The sequence below is a fragment of the Notothenia coriiceps genome, unplaced genomic scaffold, assembly GCF_000735185.1.
Source record: "Notothenia coriiceps isolate Sejong01 unplaced genomic scaffold, NC01 NC01_scaffold00007370, whole genome shotgun sequence".
In the NCBI taxonomy this organism is placed as follows: Eukaryota; Metazoa; Chordata; class Actinopteri; order Perciformes; family Nototheniidae; genus Notothenia; species Notothenia coriiceps.
The window spans coordinates 17897-34554 of NW_011340071.1; positions in this window are offsets into that span (position 1 = coordinate 17897).

Here is a 16658-nt window from a genome sequence, read left to right on the forward strand (position 1 = left end):
ATGGACTAACACCATTAATAGATTTCAGTAAGCCCTTTTTCACTTCGAAGGTTGAATAGTGGCAATATTAATTATATTTCTAAACCCCTCTTGTTAGTAACCCGTCTTCTATCCCTGCGCCTTGTTAGGAGCGAGGTCATGGTCCATTGCCGCTCAATATGAAGTCTCCTCAAAGGATTTTCTTCTGCCTCATTTCACACGGGACAATATGCATTATGTTTTAATCTTATTAGCATGGAATTAACACCACATCAATGACCCCGCTCAACACAGAGAGCTTATAAGTCCATCCAGTTTTCAGTTGATATGCAAAACAGATTTAGTAGCACATCTCAAGGCAAAGAAATCATTGAAGCCATCAGTTTACCTTGGGCAGCAAATCATGCTGAATTTACCATAAGGAAACCACTTTAGCTTTTGAAGGGAGACAGTCCATAACCTTGGTATAGTATACGTGAGCAATACACTTCAATCTTTCACGTGATGGAAGATTGAACAAATGGGCAGCGTGAGCAAATTGATTTTGTTTCTCTGCGGAGCATTGGTGGATAGGACATAACCTCAATGTCCAGATGCAGTGTGGAATATAGAGTAGGTCCATGCATTAAATATGGTGCTGTCAAATAGACGTATCGCGGGAAGTTTGAGTGGGAGGAAATGGTGTTGTATAACATTCAGTCTCCATTTAGAAGTTGTATTTATTGGCTTCATTTTTGTTAAATGCTTTATTAAGTCATGGCATAAAATAAATCTGCCAGTTTTTTGAGAATCTAATATAGAAACTCATCACCGGATTTCTTTATTTTAGTATCTTCGAGAACAGAGTTGTTCGTTGTGTAAAATATTTAACTTTACTTTATAAGTAAGTAGGTAAGTAATTTTTGCAGGGAAATGCTAATTAGCTCATTTGCATATCTCAACTGCAATCTCTCTTTATTGGCCATCTCTCTTAACTCTTTCATTTCTCTGTTACCCTTAATAAAACATTAAGTCTGATACTCAACCCATTACTGTTTCTGCATCTCATGTCTCTCCCCCTGTAAAAAAGGTTTTTGTTGTAGTGAAACATTAAAAACAATTTTTTTTAATCCAAGTTCAGTTTTGCAATGCCTAGAGTCCACAAGTAAACATTTTCTCTCTCGTTCGGTATCCTTCCCCTCCCTCCCTCTCTCTCTCTCTCTCTCTCGCTCTCTCTCTCTCTCACACACACTCACACACAATGACTTTGAACCTACGTAGCTGGCGGACACAGTCCCAACCCTCAAAGCGGGCTCTATTACAATTAATTTATCTCTACGTTCAATAGCCTTCAGCATGTGCAGACACACAGCGGGGGAATCTCATCTCGCAGCATGTTTGTGAGGTAAAAGAGAAACATGTCTGCTGTTCATTATTAAAATTGCAAAAGCAAGGAATACAGAGGAGAGGAATGAAGCGTAAGAACATTTAAAGCCAATTGGTTTGATGTTGGCTTCTATGAAATACATACAAAAAGAAAAAGGAAAAACAGGTGCACAAACTAATTGCATTTCAGAGGATTGTCACATTTCAATGAGTGTATTTGGTAATGAGTTTAAAAACACTCAGCAGAGCCTGCACCGCTGTAAAGTTAATTTAGAAATTCCCTGCTGCTTCTTTGCTAGAATGGTGTGTCTTTCTAAAAGCATTCACTGCTTCTTTAACGATCTGATGAGGAAAAGAAGACTTAAACTAGAGGTGTCAGAATTGGCTCTCTTCCCTAGACACACCAGAATGGAATGGGGTAATAGTATCCTTGATAAAAATTAAAACACAAATAACATTAGCGTATGATAGGAAAGATATCCTTGGGAATATGGGAATACACATTGGGTATTGTAACAAGCTGCCTTTTCTTTATGCAGATGACACTGCTTCTTTGAAATTACAGCAAGCAAAGTATTGACTATTCCTTGTTTTTGTTATTGTTGATAAAAACCTGCAAGCGGTGTGGCTCACGATTTGAGATTTGAGAACCTGTTTGCATAGTTTCCTAACTTCTGAGAGACATTTAATCAGACATACACAAAACCTGTTGACCAATATAAGAAAATGTGCAATCCATTATCCCTTTACTGCACTTCAACGTCCTCCTCTACAAACAGCACTTTGCATGCTGAGTGAGTTGCATGCATGACTAAAACACCAGCACCATCCTTGGGGATTTATCTATGCGATCCAGGCTCCTATCCACTCACCGAGGTGGCTAATCAGGGTTGGATGGAGATGATAGCAGCCTAATGGGTGGATATAGATCAGACAGCTGTGATTGATGATGTGGTCAAGTGCTTTGGACCACAATGAATGTTCCCAGGCCAGGTGGAGCAGGCCAGCAGCAGGTGGCTGTAAGTGGAGCACCAGCTTTCCAACAGTTCCTCTTGGCAGGACGCACCTTGGCCACTCACCCCCCTGGTCACTGAGCTGAACACTGTTCATACATTATTTTTTTATTTTTGTATTCCACACATGGCAGTTATTTTAAAACAAAACATGTACACTTTACAAAACATGTACGCTTATGCTGTTTTTTTTTTTTATAGCACATGGTGGAAAGCAGCAGGGAGAAGAAAATCTTATTTTACCTGCCCCTTTAAAAAAAATAATAATAACAATAACCGTAAAATAAAAGCAATATTCTTTCAGTCACAGTTGCTTACAAATACTAAAACATAAAACCAGAATACAATCAAAAGTCAACTTCATACTGTCTAATTATGCTTTCTTTATAAATTGTCTTAAACATACAAAAATTCTTACAGCCCTTTAAATCATTCGGCAAATAATTCCACTTCTTTAGGCCAACTAGAGACACACATCTGCTTTAAAGTAGCACGTGCAAACTGATGCTTCAAATTGTATTTCCTCCTATGATGATTTGATGAGTTGCATGTATGAATGAGAAGGAAAGTCATAAGCAGGGAGATCTCCACTCACTTGACATCACTTATCAAGAGAGAGAAGCAGCTTAGAGACTGAGTGACGGACATAGCAAGACAACACACTTCTCCATAAGTGAGTTCAAAGGTGTTTCTCTTGTGGTTATGTTCTAGCTGTACCGCAGGGGAGCTGTGACTTTTAAACAGATGCAGGAGAGGCCCGGGCTGCAGAGGTTGGATATGTTACCTGTTTCACTCCAACATAACTTTCAAATAGCTTTAGCAGAGCTTACACTTTCCTTCAAGACGTGTTTTAGATGTTAAATGTCTTGATGTTAAATGTTAGATTTCTTGTACCTTCACATTGCTGTTCGTCATTAGTGAGTTTGACCAATGTGCCAGGTTCTTTCATGAGAGCTCAGAAACAAAAAAAAGCTGAGCTGAGGTTGACAAGTGCAGTCTGAGGCCATGAATGGAGAAAGAGATAAATGAGGAAGGAGAAAGATGGTCGGGGACTACACTAACGTTTTTAGGGAAGACAGAGCAGGGATTAAAAAAAAGTGGATGCCTTTGTGTTTATTTTTCCTCTTGCCATAGATCAGCGGTCGTATATTTGGCCTGTGCTCCAGTCCCCAGCCGTGAGGTCATTGATGTGTGTTCTATACAGAAGGCATGCTGGGAAACAGCCAGGCCCCATGGACAAGCAGACTGATACCAAAAAACTTGGCCAAATGCTTTTAGAAATTCACAGATGGCTGCTATTGAGGGCTTTACAGTTCCAAATGTGTGTCCTGTATGTGCACGTTTGTGTATGTGTACCTGGACATTCGTATGCGTGTGTGTGCAAGCAAGCAAGTGAGAGAAGCAAATTCAAAGATTCAAATTGTTTGCATGCCACCACAGACGATCAAAATAATAGTGTTTATTTTTTTGCTTTACAGAACAGCTTTTTTTCCCCACTCACTTTTATTGTATTTGCTAACATCTTACCTTTACTCATAACTAACTACAATTAGTAAAGCAGTTTCTTATTCCTCTCTTTCTTTTACCTTTGCTAGGTGTTTGTGATTACAGGCATTATTGTTAGTGTTCAAGGCTTTTGTTAGTGCTATTTCACCTTTCTTGGTCATGCTTGTCTTTTGTTATCGACTCTAAATGGATAAAAACAACAACAAGGCCGCAGTGATTAAACAAAAGGACTGCAACTCAACCCGAGCCCAACAAGACCCGAGGGCGTAAGCATACTTACGTCCATACCTAGAATACAAAAATGATACGGTTCTAGCCACATTACAGTAATAGTGCCTAGTGGTTTTGTGGATGGAAAAGTACATCGGTCATTCCACCATCAAAGTTTACAAGTGTTAATGCATAATGCAGAGGTGGTGAATGCATTGCTTTTCCCATTGCACTATAATGCAATAGGCTGTTGTTTCACTGCAGGTTGTGGATCATCTCCTCCTTAAATCTTGTTTAAAGACCTACTTATTCTCCCGGGCATTTGCAGACCACATATAATACTTGTCAGTCTGTGCTTTTAAATTGGGGTTATTTACTTGTGTTTTATTTTGTTTTTACTTCATGTATGACAGTTTTCAGTCTGTGGCTTGAAGTATAGTTTGATTGCCTTGTGTTTTACATTTGTTTATTTCCTATCTTTTTTTTTCTAAATGTCTTTATGCTGTTTTTTATATAGTTATTGATGAACAGCACTTTGGTCAATTCTGTTGTTGGATTGGATTGGATAGCACCACTAATCAGTTCACATCAGTGTTTTCAATAAACAACTATTGGATGGATCGCCATAAAACTTGCTAGAGATGTTCATGTTCCCTTTTTAAGATGAATTTTCAAAACGTGCATGGCACCTTTCCTTTGTAGAATCATCATAAGGTTAAATTATAATTTGTTAAATATGCTAAACATGAGCATGCTCTACAGCCTCACAGAACCAGTAGCCTGCTGAGGACCACTAGTGTTGCTTATTGATAATGTGCTTTGAGTATAGAAAATTGCATTCGCTCATCACTTACAATGCATGGTGATATTTATTCTGAATGTTTCTATCCCTGCCAGTCAGGCTCTTGTCTATAAAGACCCCCTCCAGAGAGACACAAAGGGACAAGAGACAGTCTCCAGTGGAGACAGATGCAATTACGATTAGACCAAAGTCAGAGGACAGTTTAATTCATCAGGCAATTTATGAGAGGATGATCAGATAAATGCTTTAGTAAGTGGAGGCCAGTCACAGCTCAGGGTGATTGATGTGATAGCCATATAATCCAATAAGTGATTGTGGCCCTGCACTGCAGCACTACAAACAAAGACGTATGGCAGAAAGGAAAGCCACATGTAAAATTGTGTGGTCATTTGCCCGCAGTTTATCTGATGTTCACTGAGCTATCACTCACGATAGGGACTGATTTATTGTGTTTAGCATGGCGTTTGAGAAATTGTCTGAATCTGTTACTGTTGGGATGTTTTGATATTGCCCCAAAACGATCGATGTCACATTGAGTGTGTGTGTGTGTGTGTGTGTGTGTGTGTGTGTGTGTGTGTGTGTGTGTGTGTGTGTGTGTGTGTGTGTGTGTGTGTGTGTGTGTGTGTGTGTGTGGCTCTGCGTCTTTTTCTTCCAAAGCCCAATCATTTTGGGATTAACGAGTGATTGAATGGCTGTATGGATATAATCTTGATTTGATTTCATTGTGATATGATTTTTTTCTTTCTGCTGCTTCCATAATGCACTCAATTTAATTTCAGCACATTCAATTTAGTTGGTTTTATGGAGGCTTTTGGTGCCTTTGCCTCCTAGCAGGGAATGAACATATTGGAGGCAACAGTTATCTTAAATCACTCATCTGAAAACGGACTGTAAATATTTAAGTTATAGTGGTTTTATCTCTAAAGAAAAGCGATTTAATAATACAAGATAAAGTAAGTATTTCATAATGAGAATGCAAAGAATCATAGCCTGCCGAAGCCTCTCTTTACTCGGTGGTTTGAACACCTATTGGCACATATCACACATGCAGGCTAAAAATAGAAACCATCCACACTTCCATCATCAGCCCCTCCTTCTCTACCACCTCTCCTCCCTTCTATTATCTCCCTTTTCTCAACACATCCCTCTCCTTCTGTCTCTTCCCCACCCCCTTCACATGTAAACTGCGAAGCTCTCACACAACATCGTGCAGAAAATACACATTTTGAAATGCTTTGGCGCCGTACTAGTCGAAATAGCACATACGTAGGTGAAGTATGAACGTTTATTTTTTATCATGCGTTATATTTTTAGATGTGTCGTCTGTTGCTTTGCCGTTGTCTCTGTGTTAACTTTAAGCTGTACATGAGAACAATGTGTGGAGTTTATAATTAAAGCACAAACACAGACACACAAACATACATTCAGAGCTGCAGCAGGGTCTCACTTAAGAGGATCTGTGATGCATTGTTAAGATTCTGTTAGAAAAATATCACTCGTCACCGGCTTGATCTTCAATATCACGATACATGTATTTATTATCCTTGCAAGAATGGAAGTAGTCATCACACACAGAGCATATGGGACAATGAGTTCCTGAACAGTGTCCTTCACATGCCTACAAGAGTATCACAGTGACAAGATGGAAGAATACCGGTTCAAAGCAGTATTCTTTGCTTAGTTCAGATTAGCTAAGGCCTGCATAAGCAATAAACATGACAGTCATATGTCTATCTCCATCATCATGTTAATCGCTGTCACATATCATATGCCTAAAACAGTCTGTCCTGACGCTCTTCTATGTAATCATACTTCCTGTTACAGTATATACACAGCTACGTATGGCGTTTGTTATCATCTGATATTAGAAGAGTACATTCAGTATTTTCCTAACAGATTCCTAACCTCAATTTTCAATGAATCTTTATCCCAATCTTGTTGAAAACATTTGTCTTACTTTCTTCTCTGCAGCCACAGAATGTGATAAAACAATGATGCAAGTGTTTTTCATTATTCTTCTTTTTCTTTTCTCTTCTAAAGCAGAGAAGAGAAAAAATCAAACTCTTCACTCTGTACATCTTTAGTTAATACACAGTGACTAACTTGGTAACACTGTCTACATCAGACACCTGTTGTGGCTTTAATTGAACAATGTGACTGTTAATCACGATCAGATTGTCACGCACATGGCTATATATATATATGAGGGTGCTATTGTGAAAAACCAGCTGTTACCTCAAATAGCTCTTGGCTTTCACATGGTTTGGGTTGGTGTGTATGAGACTCTTTGGGCCATTAGTTCTTGTCTTTCTATTAGATTTTGTCATGTCTTTGTCTTGCACATCCTCTTCTCTGTGTCTTTATAAAGCCTATGTGTGTATTTGTGTGTGAATGCCTCCCTGCAGGCTCCTCTCTGCTGATTATTGCACTGGCCATTTCCCTCTGAGGCTCTCCCTGGATGACGAATTCGCACTTTCGTTATCAGCGTCCTCTTTTCCACAAAATCAATAGTCTCTCCTTAGTTTTCGCTGCATATAGGATAGTGATGCTGCAGTCTCTTCTGGTACATGTACAATGTTATGGATACACACTCCTTGCCGCACACACAACTAGTTACATGTCAGGCTTAAATAATAATAATAATAATAATAATAGATTTAATTTATTAGCGCTTTTACAGGTGCTCAAAGACGCTTTACAGATAATAGTGAAGAGAAAAGAAAAGAGAAGAAAGGAGCAACAAATAAATATATAGTTAAAGTTAAAGTCAAATAATACAAAAACAATCACACATTAAAAGCCAGATTGAAGAGGTGAGTTTTTGTGAGTTTTTTGAAGGAATAGATAAAATAGAGCCTATGTTACTTGAACACACGCCACTGTTGTGACATCGTGACAATATATTGTTCCCTTGTTGTCACAAGAAAGAGTATTTCGAAGGCAAACGGACTCAGTAATGCCAGTAATGCAACAATATCTATAACCCCTGTATGTTTGGAATCTAGGACTGGTTTTATTGCTTATGAGTGCAACCTTTCTTCTTTGAAAAGGTACATCATCTTGCTTTAATGATAGCAACCATAAAGGTGATTCAGCTGTGAGGGGTTGAGTAGTTCTTTACAGCATCTGTGTCAAGGACGTAGAGGCTGACCATCACAACAGCTCAATAAAACACAATTTAGCATCATTATATGTATGCACTTTTATTATGAAGGTGTGCAGGGAAGGAGGGAGATTAGGATAAAGGCAAGGCTGGAAAAAGATACGTAGCTGGGTAAGGGGTAAGGTACGAGAACATGAAAAATGCACATGACGTTGACGGAGTGCCATTGTTGCTTAAAGCAATAGCCAGGCACATGTTGATACCTCCTCCATTGATGACAAAATGAATGGCAGCATGAAACATTCATCCATCATTACTGTCTTTGATTCGTACTGTACCTCCAGCATTTATTATTTATCAGCGCAGAAGAAGGAGACTGACAGACGTGATGAGTTGACTGTTGGAGAGGAAAAGGACGCAATTGTCACACACACGCACACGCACACACACACACACTCACACACTCACACACTCTGAAGTTGAAACAGAACTGATTAAACTGCATGAAAGAAAATATGTCTGATAGCTGGAAATAGGTCTCCATGTGGCGAAATAGTTTGCCGACATTGATGTGTCAGATTTAGGTCTGTGAAATAGGCTCCATGTGAGTTTTGCTGTACTTTTTATTTTTTTATATGCATATGATTGCTTGGCTGACGGTTGGACTGTATGGGATATGATAACTTTATGATCAGCTATCTTTCCGTTTTTCAATTGTATTACATGTCCCGCAGAATGCATTTTCTTCCTTTTCTGTAATGGCTATGAAGGCAAAGCATATTTTTTGTTGAATTTCTTAAAGTCTTGCGTGTAGAATTTCGTTTTCTTTTATAAATAAAAGAATGTCAATAAACATACATATATATATATACCTGGCCCTTGATGTGAATCTCATTTCCCAGTGTGGCCCTTTGAGGGTAGAGTTTGACACATCGCCATAGAGCATGAGCATATACAGTGAATAAGCTCATATAAATACATTATTGATACAATATTTGTCTCACACTAACACAATGGATGTTTACTGTTTGATTTCCGCACTGCAGAGAATAATAGAACAAAGCACCATCATGAATAAAAACATGGCTACGTCTCATTAAATACGAGTCCAATTAAACTTTTCAACAGAATAAAGAAAAACTGCTGTTTTATTTTGATGTGTGCATTGGTGGTTGTGTGTGTGCATGCATGGTGTTTTGTTGCCTTGAAAAAAATCAGCCCCTTGATCATTTTGCTTCGTCACCCTACTCTCACGGCAGGAGTTATTAATTTAACACCACTGATCTTCACGAAAATGGGGATAATGTGCCAAAGCTGACATTCTCAGTGTGAACATTCACTACATGGGACCAAACACTAAGCACTAATAATATTTACTAACTTTTCAGCAGATATAGTAACTGAAAGCCACACTGATCTCAGCAGTGTGCCACTGTGTGAAGCAATTACCCTCTGCCTTGATGTTGGCAACGAATCTTAAAATGATAGAAAATAATGATCATAGTGTGTATTTCACAGTATGTGTGCAGAATTCCAGGTCAGGGGCGACTGTTTTCTAACAGTGGTAGGTGGATAGATGGAGAAAGAGACTGAGGAGAGCTCTCAAACTTCACCCACCCGATGCCACTACCAGTGCTGCTGCAGCCTCATTACATATGTTTATATGCACTGGTGCCTCATTTTCCAATTCAAGGATACTCCATTTGCTTATCCTGAGGACCACTTTTGCAAATTGGCAGGAAGTGTTAGGGACCAAGCAGTAGGCAGGGCAGCAGGACACGAAACAAGGAACATATATAAAGTGGCTTCGCCTAACCAAATGGAAAAAACAAGGGGTAATTATGATTAACAGAATACAAGAGTACACTGACACAACCCAAATCCCCCCTTTTTGACATGGAAGCGTGTGGTCCTCCGCCACACCTTTTGCTGAACCAGGAAGTAACCCCCCCCCCCAACGACCACGGTAACTTAAAGACAACAAAAGTTAATGGTACAAACAAATACTTGTGTTAGCTGTGCTAAATGTTTAACTTTTAAATCAAATGAATGGTGTTAATTGTTGGTGTGGTTTACTGCGACTGAAATTAGGTCAAACTAGTTGAGGTGAGGGAGCAGTGTAATTGCTTTACCCTGTGTGACTGTGGCCATCACTGGAGGCCAGTTAATAAACAAACATTAAAAGTATTTATCAGATTGTATGAATTAAAGTTAAAAGGCCAATAACTCATCTTACTTATTCAGTTTAACTGACTAATCAACTAAACATAAAAATACACTTATTTGGCATATGGATTGACATGTGCTAAATCTCTTTCTTGCATTTAATAGCTGCAACCGTATTTTAGGCGTGAATACATTGATTGGATTGAAAAGCGTTTTTAAGATTAAGCTGTTAACTCTTCCATCATGTAATCACTCCAATGTTGCATTTATTCATAAACATAAACATATTAAGAGTTAATTGCATATTTAAGCTCCTAAGTATGAAAAACAAATCCATTGATCAGAATTATCTTCTTCCCGCCTAACTCTTGTTCCTTTTAAGCTACTAGTTGTTTTCACCTGCATATTTGATTTCTGAATTTATTTATACTTTTCATTGAGTATTTGAAAATGTTTGTTGGGCAACCTGACACCAGATGAGACCCATGGGCTTTCAGTTTAGTATCACTTCTCTGTTCCTTTCTCTATTTTCCTTGACTTAAACAAACGTCCTCTCCAATCTCCTCCGTTAAATCTACCTGTCTGTTTTCTGCCACTCCATTCAGTCTGGTTTCAGAGCCCATTGAGAGCGTCTCTGTTAACTTCACACAACCCTTTTTTCCCTCAACACACTTTCCTCCCTCTCTGCAATCACACATCTTTTCAAAGGGCTCCTGTGTTATTCACCAAAAATGTAATGGGGGTCGAAGGCCTTTCGGACAGGAAGGGGGTAAAGGAATAGACGAGCAGGAGAAAGATTAAGGGGTAGACAGGGTTAGACAAGGCTGTATAATGACATGGAGACAGGCTGTGTAATCAGTCTGTCTGTCTCGTACCTTCTCTGGTGCGCCGGTGGCTTGTGGGGTCACAAGAACAGTGCTTTTGATTGGTACAGGGTTGTCATGTAGAGTCATTTGGAGGGTCTGTGCTGGCGGAGGTGTGGCTGCAGGCAACCCGCTGACAGAATCTTCCGGGTTGACGGAGGATGACTTTCACCCCCATGAACCTTCTCTATGAGCCCTTTTCGCCAAAGAACCAGGTGGGAGGTGGAAATAACTATTTTTGGTACCCAGTTCCTCTTCATTATTGGAAGTGAGGGAAAAATATGGTATATTGCACTTCACTCAGAGTGTAGTGTTTTACCTCAACAAACTGTTATGAACAGGCATGTGCATTTTTTACCTCAGTGAATTACTCATAAGCTCTGTACTTATTACTCATGAGTAGCAGACAGATATATATATATTGGTCGCTAGAGTATTATAGCTCTGTTTCTCTCTCTTCCCTCTCTCGGCTCCATGACTCTTGGACATGAAAGATGCAGAGTGGTGTAGGTGGGAGAGTTGTGTAAGTGAGGAGGCGCAGAAAGAGATGGGAGGTCAAGTAGCCGTGATTATGTAAAAAAAAGAGTCTGAGATGGTTGGAAACACATGCTGCTGAAAGATTAGATTATGGGAAAATCACAAAGCGTGTCATACTCTTAATGATCGAGTAACACAGACATGTGATTTGTATTACCTTCACTTAATATCATTTTTATAATTATGTCTCCAGCTACCTGAGTTCAAGTCCTCAACTTCTTTTTCTTCTTTTTTCAAAGCCATCCCACTCTGTATGACTCCCAGCTCTTTCCACTTAACACCCTCACACTTTTTCCAAAGCTTTGCTCCCATTTAACAAGCTCCAACATTAAGTTTCTCTTTTAGATGAGTTCAAGTGAATAAGATGGGCAGGCGGGGCCCTGAGGTGCAGTACTGACAGCAGTTCACCCCTCAGGGACCAGAAGACAGACATACAGGCAAGCTGTCCTGCACACACACAGATACACTGCAGTTCTTCACCCTTTATCATTTCATCTTCCTTTTGACATATAGATGCATAGTTTGATTGAATTGACCCACATATCCATCACTGCCTCTGAAGATAAGGGTTCTAGCCAAGTCCAAAGAGACTCAAATTAACACATTATCCCAATCAAATGGAATGCTACCCACCTAGCCTTTCATACAGTAGAGGCTGCAGTGAACTGCATTTTGGTTTCCATTCATTTTTAGGATGACTGACTACCTCGCTTCAGTGACAAATGAATGTTCCGGGTCTGTTGAAGTTAAACTGAGTCAGTAAACAGATGGACAGTGGCTTTTGGAACGACCAACTTAGGACGAGAACTTTGGCCTAAAGACCTATACCAATTAATATCAAAGATGTTAATTGGTATAAAAATGGTTTCTTTACTAACCACTTAACTCAACCATACCAATGTGTATTTGTTGTGAAACAAGGCCATATTCACAGCCCACCGAGAGGTTGTGAATTTAGACATGTACTGTACAGAGTTTCCTTGGTCTAAGTGTGGATGCGTGGTTCCGGCCCATATGTAGCTGCCACTTGTCATGACTATTTATCGTTCCCCTGTGCTGTTTCGGCCCTGCTGAGAGCACAGATATGGAGTATGAAGGAAATTGAATTACCACACTCACAAATCTGTGCTTTCATTTTCCTCCCACATCAATGAACACCAGACATCTGATCTGAGTGGGGAATTAGCCTATATAGCAAAATGGGTTTCTGTTTACAATAGGTGTGTGTGTGTGTGTGTGTGTGTGTGTGTGTGTGTGTGTGTGTGTGTGTGTGTGTGTGTGTGTGTGTCAGACTGAGTGGGAAGTTGTGTGTGTGTGTGTTAATAGGGGGCGGTGGGAGGAGGGTATAAGCCGTCAGCTTACATGCCTGTGGCTAACCCACATTATTCATGACTTTGATCCAGTGCTCCCTGGAATGGAGGGAAGAACTTAACAGAAGTCATTGGAGGAAAGACGGAATGAGAAACAAACGTTATAAATGTGGGAAAGATAAAGATGGAGGGATGTAGAGAAGGACGAAATATTGAGATATTTGCAGGAAAGGGAGCAGGTGGCTAGGACTGATCAGCAAAGACACATATGTTGATGGATAAGTTTCTGATTGATTGTAAATTCTCCAGTCTCCCTCAGAAGGATAACGGGAATGGACAAATGGGGGAGGAGAGGAAAAGTGTGGGGATGTGATGAAAGAAGGGATCAAGTGTGATTTCCCAGAAGGGATAGAGATAGATGAATGAAGAATAGCTTGTGGGTGGAGCAGACGGTAGAGTCAAAGTGAGAGGACTTTATTAAATGCTTTTTGGTTGAAAGTATTATAGCTGGTTGCCTGGGGTGTAGCTGGTATAGAGTTTGTGTGGCTTTCCCCCCATTTAAAATGGCAATGAACCCATTGCCCCACATTTTGACCTCTAAAATGTACATTTTTAATGGTTTCACAACACCACTAAAGTATGCTATTCTACACATTATATCTGTGTTTTTTTCGGCCAAAGAACAAAAAGACAAGTTTGGGTTTTATGTGCAACAAAGATTTATTATTTTGTAATCCTTAGACAGAGCCCGGCTAGCTGTTTCCCTCTAAAGTCGTTGTGCTAAGCCACAGCTCTATATTCATATTGGTCTGCGTATGTCTCTTTCACAACACCTATTTACCTATTCTTGTAAATTGTGTTTGTGTTGTTGCTGAACCAACACTCCCAAATGTATTTAATTCACACTGATAGAAAACTGAGAAAATCTGCTCGAACCAGCAAATGTGTGCTATTTTTGCTTATTTAATTCAGTGGTAAATCACTTAACACAAACATTTAAATGACTAAATGTATCAGCGCTTATTAAAAATAATGTAAGACATAGATTCATCAGATGACCATTGACACAGTATTAAAATATCAAGAGTGATAACAGATGCGGAGAATCAATTAATATTGCAAGGATGCAGCAACAAATAAGAAAAAGCCTTAAGCCTGATGCCACGCTTTAAAACAGTAATCACTTTGTCCTTTCCTCCCTGCCCTCTTGTCTTCAGATGGATGAATGGCATGCCTTGGGTTGAGAGTAGAGAGTTAGCTAGCAGCTGGGGCCTGTAATGATGATAGAAATAAGTTAGCCCCTGGAGCACGTTTGCCGAGGTCTGGCTAACCTTGAAGCAACTAGAAAATAGCCTCATTCATCTGCTAGGACCTCCAGCTTATCCCGACCCGCTGTGAATCTTTAATGGCAACTCATCTGACTCGCGTACCATCAACAGGATCTAAACATGTTCTTAAGGCTCCGCCAGGCGGATGTAGAATACCAAATACACTTACTTCGACTTGTATGAAGGCTGACACATCTGCAGTTCCTCAGGGACGCATCATAAGATTTAGTATTTCCTTTTGTGTTAGCTTGCTACATGATCATAATGTCAATATAACGACTTTAGCCATATTTAAATTCATAGGTCTGTAATTCAGTGAGGTTTTAAAAGTGATGCCATTGATGATTTCATGTTGAGTCTTTCTACTGAAAAGGAGAACTAACAAGTGATACGGTGGAAGTAGAAGTGAGAGACAAGTGTTAGGAGGGAGGAAGGATACAACGAGCGATGTGGATGGATGGATTTGAGGTCCAGACTTGCATCCTGTTCCCAGTGGAAACAAGTGAGGAGGTTTCCAAGGCTGCTTGATCTTAGATTAAATGACTGTGCTCTCTCAGTGGGCTTCCTGGCATAGCACGGCACTACACACATGCCGCCAACCCAATTTCTTTGATCACAAAAAGCCCAAAAATACAAATGAACTGTTATTGAAGAAAATAACAGTTATTCTTTTAGCCACAAAATGGCACCTTTCTATTTCATTTCTTCTTTGGTACAGTAATAGTGTGGAAGGATTTAACACTTTGAATCATTTCAAAGGCTCATTTAATAAACTGCAATCCAGTATCTTTTCACTTGGTTATTAGAATACTTTCCAGGCACTAAAGTTGAGCAAATTCTCTTTCATCTGTTCTGTCTTTCAGTAGCATAGACTTGGTTAGTGTATTAGAGTCATGTATAAGAAGTTGGTTCAGTGGTCATTTGAGTCATCATAGTGTGATTCTGGGAAGCTTTTCCATGACAGATGGACAACAGACCTTATATTTTCCTGGGAGGCCTGAACCACTGACTTTTAGCGGTGAGGTGCGAAAGAGTGGAGGATTGGATCACCCCAGGAGGAAGTCAGAGCAAATCAGGAGAAGCTAGTCTCACGCTAAGACACAAAATGAACCGGGTGGAGGTGATTGTGTCTCATGTCAGTGGGTTCAGAACGGGAGAAAGGGTATCTGTAGGGAGGGAAATGGAAAGGTGAACAAAACAGGAGGAGGTTGAAGAGAAGTGATGAAAAGTAAAGGTGAAAACCAACATGGTTCATGATGTCATGAATAGAGATGACAGGGCAGAAGAGGACAAACTTGGTTGTTGCACATATTAGCTGCATTTGTGTGACCCCATGTAACTGCTTTAGTCTCATCTGTTTACCCTCCTTTCATCATGTGCTATTGTTTCTAACTTAGGTGTGTCTAAAGGCTCTTGTGTTTGTGTCTTTTTTGTATGGTGAAAACCGTATAAAAACAAAAGCTTTGACTCAGTGATGTTTATAATGTTGTGCCCTAGGTGATGCTTCATCAACATATTTTCTTTTATTTGAAAAGGCAGAGTAAATAAGTTAGCCTGACATCAATTTGGATCCCTGTTGTTTACTGTTTACTTATTTATAGCCTATAGCAGAGATGGAAAGGTTGTGTAAATCAAGACCTTTTCCGTCATTGCACAATGCTTCACAACGTCTCTTTTCATCTTGTTTTCTTATGTTCCCTGTCAAACCTGATGTTAAATCCTCCAGATTTTAATTTTGATGGAAAAATGAAACTGTTTGGTTTCCCAGGGCGCCATTTAAAAAGGGAGAGAGGGTTAAGCAGTGCGAAGCGCAGGCCGTCTGAGACTAATGTTGGGCTCAGTGATGTGGGGTAATCTGTCAGTGCTAACAGATTGTGTGATGGGGTAAATAGGGCTTGTTGTGATGGCTGGCTGGCCGTCTTCATCTTTCTCTCTCTCTTCTCCCTTTTTGGTATTCATGGCCCGAAGAATAATGAATATGACGAATTATCCACAATCAGTTGCTTGTGGGACGGAGAGTAGCGGCCGGACAGGGACATCTCCCTCACTAGCTCTCTCTTGCACACAGACATAAGACAAATGTCCACACGCATATTTGAAATAATTGAAACCTGCAGCCACAGGGCTTCCAGAGAGAGCTTTTGATCCATTTGGGAAGTTGTTTTTTCTTTTGTCCAATGGTATGCACAATTGTGCCTCTGTGTGCATGTGTGCACTCCTCCACTCATTTCATGGCCCCTACTTTGATTGAGAGAGAAAAAGCTCTGCGTCCTATCTTGTGTTTCATCAGTTGGGGATGTTTTGTTAAAGTGAGGAAAATGAATGAACATTAAGCTCATTTATTCGGCCCTGCGTGTCCTTAGCCTCCACCGCCGACAGTGGCAGAAAGGAAAGCGATCTGTGATGTACAACTGTCATTTTAAACAGAATAATTTCCATTTGGAATGATTTGGTGTTCAAGCCCTTTTGCACTATG